The 15,454-nt window shown below is 38.0% G+C and overlaps 1 protein-coding gene and 1 long non-coding RNA gene across 2 annotated transcripts in view; one reads left to right on the top strand and one right to left on the bottom strand.

The window, feature by feature from the left end:
• Nucleotides 1–15,454, bottom strand: part of LOC101898923 (relaxin receptor 2) — a 77,348-nt gene that overhangs the window by 1,406 nt on the left and 60,488 nt on the right. The window lies entirely within an intron of this gene.
• LOC131802761 (uncharacterized) lies at nucleotides 3,311–4,451 on the top strand. Its single transcript, XR_009342372.1, has 2 exons — nucleotides 3,311–3,851; nucleotides 3,915–4,451. It is a non-coding gene; the product is annotated as an uncharacterized LOC131802761 (long non-coding RNA).

Genomic DNA, 15,454 nt, shown 5'->3' with positions numbered 1-15,454 from the left:
TTTAAAAATTGTTTAAAAAATCCAAAGCAAATGAAAAGTGACAGCTCTAAGCAACATGTGCGTGAAAATAAATTTAAATTTAAATTCTACTACTTTGATTTTTCGCTTACCAACACTGGTTTTCTCTCAGAGATAAATTTAAATTTAACTACATTTTCGTGAGAGTAAATTTAAATTTAACTCAAAAGTGCTTGTTGTGAAAGAAAATAAAAGTTAAAATTATGAAAATAATATAACAATAAAATGTTATATGAATTGTATTAAAAATTAATAATTATAAGAACTTTGGCCAGAACAAGAAAAGTGGCCAGACTTATATTTCCTATGGTCACTGTAGGATAAATGGGTTTGGACCCACTGTGGGAAAATGGTTAGGGATGCACCTTTATGGTGTTCATTTTCGGAAAGAGCATCGAAAATGCTCATAGATCACTTATTCTCATAATCCAAACCCATCTGGAATTCCCACTGTGGCCAGATTTATATTTCATATGGTCACTGTAGGAGAAATGGGTTTGGACCCACTGTGGGAAAATGGTTAGGGATGCGCCTTTATGGTGTCCATTTTCGGAAAGAGCATCGAAAATGCTCCTAGACCAATGATTCTCATAATCCAAACCCATCTGGAATTCCCACAGTGGCCAGATTTATATTTCATATGGTCACTGTAGGAGAAATGGGTTTGGACCCACTGTGGGAAAATGGTTAGGGATGCGCCTTTATGGTGTCCATTTTCGGAAAGAGCATCGAAAATGCTCCTAGACCAATGATTCTCATAATCCAAACCCATCTGGAATTCCCACAGTGGCCAGATTTATATTTCATATGGTCACTGTACGAGAAATGGGTTTGGACCCACTGTGGGAAAATGGTTAGGGATGCGCCTTTATGGTGTCCATTTTCGGAAAGAGCATCGAAAATGCTCCTAGACCAATGATTCTCATAATCCAAACCCATCTGGAATTCCCACAGTGGCCAGATTTATATTTCATATGGTCACTGTAGGGGAAATGGGTTTGGACCCACTGTGGGAAAATGGTTAGGGATGCGCCTTTATGGTGTCCATTTTCGGAAAGAGCATCGAAAATGCTCCTAGACCAATGATTCTCATAATCCAAACCCATCTGGAATTCCCACAGTGGCCAGATTTATATTTCATATGGTCACTGTAGGAGAAATGGGTTTGGACCCACTGTGGGAAAATGGTTAGGGATGCGCCTTTATGGTGTCCATTTTCGGAAAGAGCATCGAAAATGCTCCTAGACCAATGATTCTCATAATCCAAACCCATCTGGAATTCCCACAGTGGCCAGACTTATATTTCCTATGGTCACTGTAGGATAAATGGGTTTGGACCCACTGTGGGAAAATGGTTAGGGATGCACCTTTATGGTGTTCATTTTCGGAAAGAGCATCGAAAATGCTCATAGATCACTTATTCTCATAATCCAAACCCATCTGGAATTCCCACTGTGGCCAGATTTATATTTCATATGGTCACTGTAGGAGAAATGGGTTTGGACCCACTGTGGGAAAATGGTTAGGGATGCGCCTTTATGGTGTCCATTTTCGGAAAGAGCATCGAAAATGCTCCTAGACCACTTAATCTCATAATCCAAACCCATCTGGAATTCCCACAGTGGCCAGATTTATATTTCATATGGTCACTGTAGGAGAAATGGGTTTGGACCCACTGTGGGAAAATGGTTAGGGATGCACCTTTATGGTGTCCATTTTCGGAAAGAGCATCGAAAATGCTCCTAGACCAATGATTCTCATAATCCAAACCCATCTGGAATTCCCACAGTGGCCAGACTTATATTTCCTATGGTCACTGTAGGATAAATGGGTTTGGACCCACTGTGGGAAAATGGTTAGGGATGCACCTTTATGGTGTTCATTTTCGGAAAGAGCATCGAAAATGCTCATAGATCACTTATTCTCATAATCCAAACCCATCTGGAATTCCCACTGTGGCCAGATTTATATTTCATATGGTCACTGTAGGAGAAATGGGTTTGGACCCACTGTGGGAAAATGGTTAGGGATGCGCCTTTATGGTGTCCATTTTCGGAAAGAGCATCGAAAATGCTCCTAGACCAATGATTCTCATAATCCAAACCCATCTGGAATTCCCACAGTGGCCAGATTTATATTTCATATGGTCACTGTAGGAGAAATGGGTTTCGACCCACTGTGGGAAAATGGTTAGGGATGCGCCTTTATGGTGTCCATTTTCGGAAAGAGCATCGAAAATGCTCCTAGACCAATGATTCTCATAATCCAAACCCATCTGGAATTCCCACAGTGGCCAGATTTATATTTCATATGGTCACTGTAGGAGAAATGGGTTTGGACCCACTGTGGGAAAATGGTTAGGGATGCACCCTTATGGTGTCCATTTTCGGAAAGAGCATCGAAAATGCTCTTGACCACTTATTTTGAAAAACCAATCCTAAAAACCCCCATCCGACAATCTCACAGACGGTCGACTTAATTTTAATTTGATCACCATTTTATTGTTCTTATATTTTTAAGTCAGTTGCAATTTTTTTAATTGAAGTTCAACAAAAAATCTGCAATAGAATAATACGAAGGTATTATGTAATGGTTAAGCTATTTCTGCTACATTTTCATAATTAGCAGCTTTACCTAAAATTCGACTTGGTGTACACAACATCCCTAATATGGTAAAATTTGTTGTCGTCTGTAATATCCTAATTATCCAGGTACATCTAAAATATAAAAACGTTGTAAAAAAATTCAGAATGTTTAAATTTACAATAATAAACCACTTTACAAACATTTATTTGTTTATTTATTGTATTATTCATTTACATTTTCAACACACATAAAAGAAAATTGTAAATTGTCAATGTTGAAATACTTTTGCTTTAAAAAATACATATGTTTAAATTGCGCGGTGAATAACGTAATTTTTAAGATAAAAATTTTGATTATCATATGTAGTGTACATTCATTATTTTCAAATAAAAAATAATTTTTTTTGCAACAATAAATTAACATCGCAATTTATTAAATAATATATCCTCCTATCATTATAAAGAATGAAAAGTCACTATCAAATATTATTTATTTACTATATGTTAAAATTTTACTCATATTCTTCGATATTACCATACGTTACCACACGCAGCATTAGCAATTAGAAATTGCAACCCTGCTACATTTTTACAAAGCCGCCAAGTTGACAACATTGTGGCGGCAAAAAAGCAATAATTGTGATTGAATTGTGCTCAGTTGGCGCGGAAAAAACAACAAACAAACATCGTTTTTCAGACTAAAATTCTAGAATATTTTGATTTTTTTTCTGTCAAATTATGAAAATCCAAGAAATTAAAACGCTTTTTGCCCATATCCATATCAAAGGTTTGAGCATAAATAGAGAAGGTGTCCCATTGCCTATGGCCGCTGGTTTAGTTGGACAAAATGCTGCCCGAGAAGCTGCTGATATAGTTGTGAATTTGACGAGAAACAAGAAAATGCTGGACTTGCCTTACAGCTGGAGTTAATATCCGGTACGGGCAACACTGCAACTGCTCTAGCTATTGCCCAGGAATTGGACAATAAGGTAACATTCTGTCCCGGAGATGTTCAGCAGCAAAATAAGAAAGACCGTGTTTCTCATAGAAAATTTGAGAGGTTTAATTGGTTTTAATGGAATGTGTGAAATTAAGGAAGCCTGAGGGTGAATTTACCGAACTCACAGAAAAAATGGAGGTGGATGACATCTACATTTGGCCAATAGTTGTGCCGTCAAGCGTTAAGGACGCAGTGACACCTTTGCAGCGGAATTTGACTTGGAGACCGAGGCTTGAATGTGTTATACGGTAAAACAAATAATTTAATTTTTCGGGTTTCCTTTGTTAACATTTCTTTTTGTTTGCTTCCAGTGGCAGCAAAGACATTGCCTCATCTCATGGCATTCGATTGGAGTTACCTGATCCTTGGCTCTCATACGCACCTTACTATATCATTCCAGTGAAATATGGAACAATTCGTAAAATTGCGTGCCGAAATTGAAAACCCTCAATTGGAACAGTCCGCCTTTATCATTTTATCACATTGACTTCCAGTTGCTCACACCAGCCCATCAAATGGCCAAGGCGAATGGTCGCACACAAATTACATATTGGAACATATTGATGATCCGAGAAGAATACACAATTAATGAAATTAATCTACTTCCAACCGAATGATCTGTAGACATTTCGGTATTTCAGTGTATATAACCTTTTTCTGCATAAAATTTCAAATAAAGGGCTAGAAGAAACATGAAAATTCAAGTGTAATTGACTTCCCAGAACAAACGTTTCGGATCCGATCTGACATAAATTTGGCAATTGTGATTTTCAAAGACTAAACGCTCTAATAAGAATTCTTGCCATGTTTCTCAATCGAAATGACTGAAATATATTTTTAAATCATAATTGTAGAAGAATATTTAGTTCAAGGAACATTACAACAATGGCAGCAATTGTTTTGAAGAATAGTTTTTTAAGGAAAAGTTTTACTACATATTTCTTTTCATTGAGAGACAACTTCTGCAGGTATTTGAATATAAAACTATGTCTATATTCCACTCCTACGCCTATTAAATGGGGTAGCAAAGTAGTCGAATTCAGTACATAGTCTTCTTTTGTTAAAAGATTTTTTCCCGCCTGGAATCCACCAAAGAAGGAGAAAACTATAAAATGGTTAACAAATTTTTAATGCTACTCATGTTTATTTTTGTCGAAATAAATATATTTATTATTTATTTTAGAACAGTGTGGCTTGTTTGTTCGGGATACCGTAGTATTCTGTTGTTGCAAAATGGTCAGGCTTTATCCCTTTATTGTTGTTTTTATAAAAACAACGTTTGTTTTTAAAACTGGGTTTTGGTAGCCAAAGAAGACAGTTGACTTTATCGTGCCACCTTGAAAATATGTCTTGCTCGAGCCTTTATTTAGGCATAATAAATTCACTATTAATGGTAGGAAAACCATTGTTTTCTTATTTCTAAATTAAGGAATGTAGTAAGTATGAAATATAGAAATTATTTCAGTGTGAGTCAATTATCGGACAGATGTTTCGATGAACGTTTTGCACCCAAGAATAGGGCATGTACCATCATTTGGCCATTTGATGGGCTGGTGTGAGCAACTGGAAGTCAATGTGATAAAATGATAAAAGCGGGTTTTCAATTTCGGCACGCAATTTTACGAATTGTTCCATATTTCACTGGAATGATATAGTAAGGTGCGTATGAGAGCCAAGGATCAGGTAACTCCAATCGAATGCCATGAGATGAGGCAATGTCTTTGGTGCCACTGGAAGCAAACAAAAAGAAATGTTAACAAAGGAAACCCGAAAAATTAAATTATTTGTTTTACCGTATAACACATTCAAGCCTCGGTCTCCAAGTCAAATTCCGCTGCAAAGGTGTCACTGCGTCCTTAACGCTTGACGGCACAACTATTGGCCAAATGTAGATGTCATCCACCTCCATTTTTTCTGTGAGTTCGGTAAATTCACCCTCAGGCTTCCTTAATTTCACACATTCCATTAAAACCAATTAAACCTCTCAAATTTTCTATGAGAAACACGGTCTTTCTTATTTTGCTGCTGAACATCTCCGGGACAGAATGTTACCTTATTGTCCAATTCCTGGGCAATAGCTAGAGCAGTTGCAGTGTTGCCCGTACCGGATATTAACTCCAGCTGTAAGGCAAGTCCAGCATTTTCTTGTTTCTCGTCAAATTCACAACTATATCAGCAGCTTCTCGGGCAGCATTTTGTCCAACTAAACCAGCGGCCATAGGCAATGGGACACCTTCTCTATTTATGCTGAAACCTTTGATATGGATATGGGCAAAAAGCGTTTTAATTTCTTGGATTTTCATAATTTGACAGCAAAAAAAGCAAAATATTCTAGAATTTTAGTCTGAAAAACGATGTTTGTTTGTTGTTTTTTCCGCGCCAACTGAGCACAATTCAATCACAATTATTGCTTTTTTGCCGCCACAATGTTGTCAACTTGGCGGCTTTGTAAAAATGTAGCAGGGTTGCAATTTCTAATTGCTAATGCTGCGTGTGGTAACGTATGGTAATATCGAAGAATATGAGTAAAATTTTAACATATAGTAAATAAATAATATTTGATAGTGACTTTTCATTCTTTATAATGATAGGAGGATATATTATTTAATAAATTGCGATGTTAATTTATTGTTGCAAAAAAAATTATTTTTTATTTGAAAATAATGAATGTACACTACATATGATAATCAAAATTTTTATCTTAAAAATTACGTTATTCACCGCGCAATTTAAACATATGTATTTTTTAAAGCAAAAGTATTTCAACATTGACAATTTACAATTTTCTTTTATGTGTGTTGAAAATGTAAATGAATAATACAATAAATAAACAAATAAATGTTTGTAAAGTGGTTTATTATTGTAAATTTAAACATTCTGAATTTTTTTACAACGTTTTTATATTTTAGATGTACCTGGATAATTAGGATATTACAGACGACAACAAATTTTACCATATTAGGGATGTTGTGTACACCAAGTCGAATTTTAGGTAAAGCTGCTAATTATGAAAATGTAGCAGAAATAGCTTAACCATTACATAATACCTTCGTATTATTCTATTGCAGATTTTTTGTTGAACTTCAATTAAAAAAATTGCAACTGACTTAAAAATATAAGAACAATAAAATGGTGATCAAATTAAAATTAAGTCGACCGTCTGTGAGATTGTCGGATGGGGGTTTTTAGGATTGGTTTTTCAAAATAAGTGGTCAAGAGCATTTTCGATGCTCTTTCCGAAAATGGACACCATAAGGGTGCATCCCTAACCATTTTCCCACAGTAGGTCCAAACCCATTTCTCCTACAGTGACCATATGAAATATAAATCTGGCCACTGTGGGAATTCCAGATGGGTTTGGATTATGAGAATCATTGGTCTAGGAGCATTTTCGATGCTCTTTCCGAAAATGAACACCATAAAGGCGCATCCCTAACCATTTTCCCACAGTGGGTCCAAACCCATTTCTCCTACAGTGACCATATGATATATAAATCTGGCCACTGTGAGAATTCCAGATGGGTTTGGATTATGAGAATAAGTGGTCTAGGAGCATTTTCGATGCTCTTTCCGAAAATGGACACCATAAAGGCGCATCCCTAACCATTTTCCCACAGAGGGTCCAAACCCATTTCTCCTACAGTGACCATATGAAATATAAATCTGGCCACTGTGGGAATTCCAGATGGGTTTGGATTATGAGAATCATTGGTCTAGGAGCATTTTCGATGCTCTTTCCGAAAATGGACACCATAAAGGCGCATCCCTAACCATTTTCCCACAGTGGGTCCAAACCAATTTCTCCTAAGAGGACCACATGAAATATAAATCTGGCCACTGTGGGAATTCCAGATGGGTTTGGATTATGAGAATCATTGGTCTAGGAGCATTTTCGATGCTCTTTCCGAAAATGGACACCATAAAGGCGCATCCCTAACCATTTTTCCACAGTGGGTCCAAACCAATTTCTCCTACAGTGACCATATGAAATATAAGTCTGGCCACAGTGGGAATTCCAGATGGGTTTGGATTATGAGAATCATTGGTCTAGGAGCATTTTCGATGCTCTTTCCGAAAATGGACACCATAAAGGCACATCCCTAACCATTTTCCCACAGTGGGTCCAAACCCATTTCTCCTACAGTGACCATATGAAATATAAATCTGGCCACTGTGGGAATTCCAGATGGGTTTGGATTATGAGAATCATTGGTCTAGGAGCATTTTCGATGCTCTTTCCGAAAATGGACAACATAAAGGCGCATCCCTAACCATTTTCCCACAGTGGGTCCAAACCCATTTCTCCTACAGTGACCATATGAAATATAAATCTGGCCACTGTGGGAATTCCAGATGGGTTTGGATTATGAGAATCATTGGTCTAGGAGCATTTTCGGTGCTCTTTCCGAAAATGGACACCATAAAGGCGCATCCCTAACCATTTTCCCACAGTGGGTCGAAACCCATTTCTCCTACAGTGACCATATGAAATATAAATCTGGCCACTGTGGGAATTCCAGATGGGTTTGGATTATGAGAATCATTGGTCTAGGAGCATTTTCGATGCTCTTTCCGAAAATGGACACCATAAAGGCGCATCCCTAACCATTTTCCCACAGTGGGTCCAAACCCATTTCTCCTACAGTGACCATATGAAATATAAATCTGGCCACTGTGGGAATTCCAGATGGGTTTGGATTATGAGAATAAGTGGTCTAGGAGCATTTTCGATGCTCTTTCCGAAAATGGACACCATAAAGGCGCATCCCTAACCATTTTCCCACAGTGGGTCCAAACCCATTTCTCCTACAGTGACCATATGAAATATAAATCTGGCCACTGTGGGAATTCCAGATGGGTTTGGATTATGAGATTAAGTGGTCTAGGAGCATTTTCGATGCTCTTTCCGAAAATGGACACCATAAAGGCGCATCCCTAACCATTTTCCCACAGTGGGTCCAAACCCATTTCTCCTACAGTGACCATATGAAATATAAATCTGGCCACTGTGGGAATTCCAGATGGGTTTGGATTATGAGAATAAGTGGTCTAGGAGCATTTTCGATGCTCTTTCCGAAAATGGACACCATAAGGGTGCATCCCTAACCATTTTCCCACAGTGGGTCCAAACCCATTTCTCCTACAGTGACCATATGAAATATAAGTCTGGCCACTGTGGGAATTCCAGATGGGTTTGGATTATGAGAATCCTTGGTCTAGGAGTATTTTCGATGCTCTTTCCGAAAATGAGCACCATAAAGGTGCATCCCTAACCATTTTCCCACAGTGGGTCCAAACCCATTTCTCCTACAGTGACCATATGAAATATAAATCTGGCCACTGTGGGAATTCCAGATGGGTTTGGATTATGAGAATAAGTGGTCTAGGAGCATTTTCGATGCTCTTTCCGAAAATGGACACCATAAGAGTGCATCCCTAACCATTTTCCCACAGTGGGTCCAAACCCATTTCTCCTACAGTGACCATAGGAAATATAAGTCTGGCCACTTTTCTTGTTCTGGCCAAAGTTCTTATAATTATTAATTTTTAATACAATTCATATAACATTTTATTGTTATATTATTTTCATAATTTTAACTTTTATTTTCTTTCACAACAAGCACTTTTGAGTTAAATTTAAATTTACTCTCACGAAAATGTAGTTAAATTTAAATTTATCTCTGAGAGAAAACCAGTGTTGGTAAGCGAAAAATCAAAGTAGTAGAATTTAAATTTAAATTTATTTTCACGCACATCTAAGCAACTTGGTTTATTTCCAATAACAAAACCGATAACATTGGCTTCTATGACAACCAAAACCGATAAAATTCTAATTCGATTGATTTTCATGACACCAAATCATTTTTTCTTGTCGTTTTTAAAACCAATAGTGACAAAATTGGTTTCTATGACAGCCCTGATTTAGTAGTTTTTCTATGCAATACAATAACTGTTTTATTTTCCTTCGCAACGACAATTTTCTGACGGAGGTACTTTTTCTTTGTCACCTTTCCCTAACACTTCTTTTATATCCCAATACATGAGTCTAATAAAAAGTAAAGCATACTTTGAGGCGCATACATTGTCTTGGCAAATTATGAAAAATAAAGACATTCTCTGGACTCTCGTTTCAACCTCTGAATAGAGAACATCAAAATAACAATCGTAATTTACATACATTTTCGTGCGCATTAGAAATTTCTAGAAGCGTCCTTTGATCAAGCTTGTTTAGAATTCTGGCAGGGAGACAAAGTGCCCTGAGTTCCTGATTGTTTGGACATATCCCATTTAGTTTCATCAACATCAAATAATTTTTTCATCAATCAACTCATTTGACATCAACATAAATTTTCATTTCATCTTTAAATTTCAACTTTTGGCATTTTGATATCCTGGTTCTTTGGAATTTGGTGTGATCTCCGCAGTGGTTTTTTGAGGGATGCCGGGGGATCCAGGTGATCCTCTACCAAATGTAGTGGAGAGGAGTGGTGCAAGGAGCAATGGCGTTGGAAAAATAACGGGTAAGAGAGGTCGTAGTATTGGAAGAATGGATGGCAATTCTAAAGAGAGAAAAATGGAAGGTTGCGCAGAGGGCGTCAAGGCTGCTGCGACTAACGGTGCTCAGGTTTATGATGTGTTTGGTTCGTCTGTGTCTGAGGATAGTGCTAGTGTAGTGTCAACAAGTAAAGTAAATGTGGTTAATAATAACAATTTACCAGCTAGTCCTGGTAATGATGATATAGAATTATTTTATGATGATACTCATCCTGGCCCTTTCATGGTCTATATTGATACAATCACTAAGAACAGTGCAAGACAACCTTTTAGTGTGTTTGACTTTTCCCGTCATGTAAAGTTCCTTGAAGTTAGAGATGTAATTTGTGTCACAAAGATAGGTTATGGTAGAGGTAAGATTGTTTTTAAGACTGCACAAGCAGCAAATGCTTTTGTAACTGACCAAAGAATAATAGGTGCTGGTTACCAACCAAGAATTTTTGCTCACTTTCTTTCAAAATGGGGCATAATTTTTCCGGTTGAGGAAGATGTGTCTGAGGACGAAATGCGAGAACACTTCCAAAGTGAAATACCCATATTGAAAATTCAAAGAGTCCAGAGAAAGGAGGGGGATGATTTGATTAACACCAAACGTGTTAAAATACTGTTTAAAGGTCTTACTATACCTGACAATATTGAAATATATGGCTGTGCCTTTATGAAAGTGCGTCATTTTATACCCTTTGCGCAATGTTATAGATGTTATCGATATAATCACTTTTCTAAACATTGCAAACAGCAACAAAAAACCTGTTCAACATGCTTCACCATCCATGATATTGGAGTACCTTGTGCTCCAGCACCAGTCAAGTGCTCGAATTGTAAGGATAACCACAAATCAACTGACAAAAATTGTCCAGCTAGGACTAAAGCTTTTAATATTAAAAGAGTTATGACCATCGAAAATCTCTCATATAACGAAGCAAAAACTAAATACCCACCGATTTTTAGAAATAGTTTCTACCTCTTAGATGAGGAATCGAATGGAGAATTCCCATCTCTTCCACAACCTAGAAATAACTCTTCGGGTATGGGTCATAGACCTACCCCCAACAACACACAAGAATCCTCAAGTTACTTCCACAGAATTCAATCTTATTCGCGAGTCGCTAAAAACAATGCAAATAGAATACGGGAAGAAGAAAATGCTAAAAGAACACAACAGCAACACCGTGAAGCTCTTGACCAAGGTGCTTCATACTCCTTGCCAAATGGCTCATTACTTAGTGCCTTAGAAAATCAAAAAACTACGGAATTTGAAAAAGTTCTTAGCATCATTACTGATCTTCTGAATAAAGCTTTAATCACTCCAAATGTAGTCAATAAGGAATCAATGAACCTTTTTAACAAAATTAAAGATGCAATTAACAGCAGTCAAGCGCAAATGGATTTAGGATTAATGAATAAGAGTCTGAAAGGACAAAATAATAATAATAATCAAAATTAATATATTATGCGAGTTTTACAATTTAATATACAGAGTTTGAATAATAATAATAATAAATGTCTGCTGGAGCTTTTTATGGAAAAAAATAAAATTGATATCGCATTGATAACTGAGACTTGGTTGAAAGATAACTCGACTTCTAACTTAACTAATTTTAATTTTGCTTTTAAAAACCGTCAAGACAGCTATGGAGGTGTAGGTATATATTTGAGAAGAGATATCTCTTTCTCACTTATCGACATCGACATTGGTGTTGAGATGGAAGTTTTAGGCGTAAAAACCTTGAATTTGAGAAATAATTTCATTTTTAGCGTTGTATACATTCCTCCGAATACGCAGAGGGGTACCTTTGAATTAATGGTTAATAGTCTTTTCACACATCTTGGACGTTTTGCTTTGCCGATAGTAGTTGGGGGTGATTTTAATGCCAGATCTGTAGAATGGGGTGATACGATCACGAACGCCCAAGGAGCTATATTGGATGATATAGCGTCATCTTGTGGTTTTTATTGTCTTAATAATGGTGAACCTACTTTCCGTCTCCAGGATAGACATGCTTCTGTCTTGGACTTAACGTTTGCAAAAAATCTCAATTTAACACCTACTTGGTCAGTTAATTCGAATAAACTTACTAATAGCAATCATTTGCCCGTAATTGTGGAATTCGGTAATAACCCTATCCCACCAAGGGCAACCAAAAGAGTGAAGAAAAGGGCAGTTTTAGAGGAGATGGCTAAATTAGATGTAGGTGGCTCCATTGAAAATTTCAATAACAAGGTTCGTGAGATTGTTAAAAAAAACACAATTACAATAGATGCACAGAATAAATATGTCCCGAAAATGTGGTGGAATAAAGAAATAGAAAAGCTGTTTAGATTAAGACAGGCTGCAAAGGCTAAATATTTTAAAAGCAGGACCCTACAAGACTTAAGGGCTTTTACAGAGGCAGAAGATACTCTTCGTAAAAAGGTACAAGATTGTAAAATTGAGAACTTTGAATCGGTGGTTAATGAACTCTCCAGTAGTACTTCCACCAAACATTTCTGGAGAACGATTAGAAATGTACGCAAGTACAAGCAGCCTAAAAGTATTAATCACACATGGGATGAAGATCAAAAAGGACAATTTCTTAATTTATTGGCTTCTGCCTCCACCTCGGATACATCCGCTGTACACCAACCTGATACGGATGAGCTTAGTATAGCTTCTATGTCTTCCGATGGGCCTGGGGGAATCGATGTCTTGGGCGGATTCAGGATTGACGCGGGGGAGTCTCACGGGGCGCCAGTGGAGGTCTCCAGGGTTGTGTCCCTGGAGAATTCTATTGCCAACTCCGATGATGATGCTCCTGAGGAACCTGTTTTGGCCCCGGATGTGGATTCTACTGTGGACCTGGCGGGGGATCCTGGGATTCCGACTTTAGGTCGCCTTTCTCCATCATTTCTCTCTTTTGAGACCTTTCAACGTTTTTTACAGTCGAGAAGCTCCAACTCAGCCCCAGGGTTGGATCAAATATCCTATGAGCATTTAAGAAGTCTGTCTCACTCGGCGCTAGTGGCTTTCTTCGATATCCTGTGTAGTGTTTGGTCAAGTGGCAAAATTCCAGATGACTGGAGGAATATTAAAATCTCGCCAATCCCAAAACAGGGAAAGGACCCCACCAAGTTAGAAAATTACAGGCCAATCTCACTTCTTTCGGTGCCTCTTAAATGCCTTGAATCAATGTTGAAGGAATCAACTCAAAGTTTTCTCGAAGCAAATCACGTGTTCCCTGCCCGGTCATATGCGTTTAGACCGGGCCACTCTACATCCATGTGTATTAACGACCTAATCAATACGGTCTATGCGTTAAAATCGAGGGGTTTCCAAGTGTTAGGTTTCTGTGTCGATGTTGAAAAGGCCTATGACTGTGTGAGGGCGGATATATTGAAATCAAAACTGGATGACCTGGGGGTGAATGGCGCGATTACCTCGTGGATTGTAGATTTCCTCCACAGGAGGAATCTCGTCCTTGGTTCTCGCGTCGTCTCCGTCAGCGGTGGTCTAGCTCAGGGAAGTGCGTTAAGCCCAATTCTTTTTAATGCATACACAATTTCATTACATGCTATTCAGTCTGATAATTGCATTTTATTCCAATACGCAGATGATTTCTTTCTGTTGGTTTACCATAGGGACTTTGAATCCGCCAGATGCATTTTGGATTCGAAGATTGATGAATTCGCTGCTCGGTGCGGGGAGATTAACCTTCGCTTTAATATTAGTAAAACGTCTGCAGTCCATTTTAATAGGAGAGTTCGAAACCTGAATCTTATTCAGAACGGAGTTGGTATTGAGCAGGTAAACAAAATTAAGTACTTAGGCTACTTTGTGGCATCCAATAACTCCGCAAAGGAACATGTTCAAAATGTCCTTTCAGAGGTAGAAAAGAAAAACAGGTGTTTAAATATCTTAGGTGGTTGTAACAGGGGCATAGATCCACGTAAATCCCTGCGCCTTTACAGGGCATGTGTTAGGTCCAAGTTAGAATATGCATCTGCGGCCCTTGCCAATGCTGACAAAGGTTCCGTTAATAAAATTAAGACCTCGATCAACAACTGTTTGAGAAAATCTCTTGGCTTAATAAGATCAACGCCGGTCCCATGTCTCTACCACTTGTCGGCAGAGCTACCTCCAAATTATAGATTTTGTCTCACGGCAGCAAAAGAATTGGTGAAATCCTATGCATATAAGCGACCTATTGTAAATACCCTCGGGAATCTGTCCCACCCTATTAACACTGGCATTTATAGAGTACACACAAAATTCAAAGATATTCTCCAAAAAGTCGGGAAAACTTCCCCATTAGGAACAGGTACCCAGATTATAGTGGTTGATGACGTGTTTTTCAAGGGAATAGTTACAAAGAAGGCTGACGCGGATTCTTTGATAATTGGGCAATTATATAATGAAAAAATAAATCAGTTAAAAAACAAAGGTCTTGAAATTTTCTTCACAGATGGTTCCGTTTTTTCCGACTTCTCTGGCTCGGCCTTTATTCATGAAGGCCCTGGTATTGTGTTCTCGTATTTCGGGGACCTGGCATTGTCCTCAATGTCGGCCGAACTTATAGCAATAGTCAAAGCACTTGAATATGCAGCTAACAATCAAATTCGAAAATTAGCCATTCTTTGTGACTGTCTTAGTGGTCTTTTAGCAATAAAAAACAATCAGAGGGGAAATTATCTTGTTGACAGAATTAATTGGCTAGCTTCGGAACACTTTGAGGAGATTGAATTGCATCATATCCCGGGGCACTGTAGTATCCCACTTAATGAAACAGTTGATCAAGCCGCAAGAATGGCGAGAGAGATTGGCTCGCAGATTGAGACACCCTTGACTATCTCTGACGCAATTAACCATATAACTCACGACCTGTGGATAGAATGGGCAAATGAGTATAAAGAAAGAGGATTGTCCGGCTCCTCCCATTACTTCACAATCTTCCCTGAAGTCACCAAACGACCATGGTTCCACAATACCACATCTACCCCTTTGGATACAAAAACACTCAACAGAGTTGTCACAAACCACGCCTTTTGCAATGCCACCTTGGAAAGAATGAAAGCAGTTCCTTCTGCCCTCTGTGAAACTTGTTGCACTGAGGAAAATGTCGATCATATCCTATTTCAGTGCCATCGCTTTTCGTCGGAAAGAAATTCTAATCACTATATGCGGAGCTCAAGATCCACTGTAGATTTCATCAACAAACATGGGATTAAAAATCTTCCTGCCATTGCTGAATTTTTGCACAAGATCAAATTTAACCTGTAAACACCTGCTCTAAACATTAACGACCTAGCGGAACCCTCC

This window comes from Musca domestica, unplaced genomic scaffold, assembly GCF_030504385.1.
Source record: "Musca domestica strain aabys unplaced genomic scaffold, Musca_domestica.polishedcontigs.V.1.1 24, whole genome shotgun sequence".
NCBI lineage: Eukaryota > Metazoa > Arthropoda > Insecta > Diptera > Muscidae > Musca > Musca domestica.
Note: the sequence above shows the minus strand (reverse complement) of the source record. Positions and strands in the feature narration are given on the sequence as shown.